Raw genomic sequence first — 1,967 nt, forward strand, 5'->3', positions numbered from 1 at the left:
AGCTTGAGAGGATCTCCATTGAATGGGAGAAACTCTCCAAATACAGGTGTGCCAAGCTTGTTACATCATACCCAAGACTCGAGGCTGTATTCGCTGCAAAAGGTGCTGAATACTTAAGAAAATGTGATAGTTTATTTTTTTAAATAAATTTGCAAACAATTCGGGAAAAATTTGTTTTTTTGCTTTGTCATTATGAGGTATTGTATTTAGATTAATGAGGGGAAAAAAATCTATTTAATCCATTTTAGAATTAGGCTGTAACATAACGTGGAAAAAGTCAAAGGGTCTGAATACTTTTCGAATGAACTGTATGTCGTTGTATAGGAGTTACGGGTCAATTTGGATATATTCACTATTATTCCTCTAACATGTGGAACTGCATGAAAATATTAATTTTTGTTTTAATTTTGATCCCAATGACACACACAGGTCCTAATATCTTTAGAAAGACCCCTTATGTGCCCAATACAAATGAATGGAGTCACTTCTATTGTAAATAAGTATGTTCCTGAACACTTCTCCATTAATGTGGATGCTACCAGATTATAGATAATCATGAATGAATCCTGAATAATGATGAGTGAGAAAGAGGCATAAATATAACCCCCCCCCCCCAAAAAAATACATACCTCTCACCATTACAATAACATGGGAGGTTAGCATGTTGGGGGTATGATATTTATGCCTCTTGTTATTCAAAATCCATTCATTAATCACATTTCAGAAATGTCTTAGTATACACAATTAGATGATTTGGCAAATGTTTCTATATAGATTGTTCAACATAATATACTATATGTGCATATCAAAGTTCCAGAGTGGGATCTCTGCTAGTTTTAAAGTTATGGCCCATTTAACATATAGAAATTGGCATAGTAGGCAATGTAACCAATCACAGCCCTGCAAATCAAGGCGACTATTTTGAATCCATATTTACATCCACTCCGTTTTAAATGCTTACAAATTGGATCAAAATTCTAAAAGTAGCAGAGATCCCACTCTGGAACTTTGATATACCCGTAGAGTATATTATGTTCAGCAATATTGAACAATTAGTCAAATATGTTATATTTTCAATATTTAAGTCTATATTTTTCAATATTCATAAATTAATGTGTCATTGACATCAAAATACTAATATTACAGAGCAAGCAATAAAGCTTCATATTACACCAAGGTCTGCTTTGTAGCACCTACAGATTAAACATGAAGTTGTGAGAGGCCCGGGTAAGCCCAAAATGTCATATGCCAACTAATTATTTCTCAGTCATACTTTAAAATGTCAAATATATGTAAACATTCCTTCCTCCAAAGGACCCTTCTGTGGATTAAATTATAAGATCCCAAAAATGTTATTTTTGGTTCTAGTTTTTCATAGAATCACCCACTTAAGTATAGAGCCAAATTAGGAGTTTCAGCTTCACTGTCCCAAGTAAATGAGGGGAGTGTATATTTCTTCATACACAGAATTCCAAACCTACTCATAATTCACTGAACATAGAAAATGCATTGTACACATCTAATGTCTTAGAGATGGTCATAATGAAACTACAAAGCTAATTTCATGAGTTGAACAGAAGCACAAAATCTATTTCCTCCAACAGACTTGATATTCCTTTGGCTGATTATCTGACAACATGAAAACAATTGTAAGAAAGTTGTCAAGCAGAAATACAGATTGATATATATGAATTGATATACACCACATTAAAACTCAGCTAAGCAACAAGCAAATGCAGACCTAATTAGGCAAGAGCAATGGTAAGTAATTCTGGAGTATTATTGTGAGGTGCTTTTTCTACCACACGGGGGAGCACTTGCGGAAGATTAGAAAGCGGTATCAAGCTACCTAATTAAATTACAATTGATATTCAATTTCAGTAAATTGAGCTGATTCGCTTTTTCATTGACTTCATCCTAAAACATGGATTTCTGTAAATGGGTCAACAAAGCACACCAAGTCAACA

The sequence above is a fragment of the Oncorhynchus kisutch genome, linkage group LG17 (genome assembly GCF_002021735.2).
Source record: "Oncorhynchus kisutch isolate 150728-3 linkage group LG17, Okis_V2, whole genome shotgun sequence".
In the NCBI taxonomy this organism is placed as follows: Eukaryota; Metazoa; Chordata; class Actinopteri; order Salmoniformes; family Salmonidae; genus Oncorhynchus; species Oncorhynchus kisutch.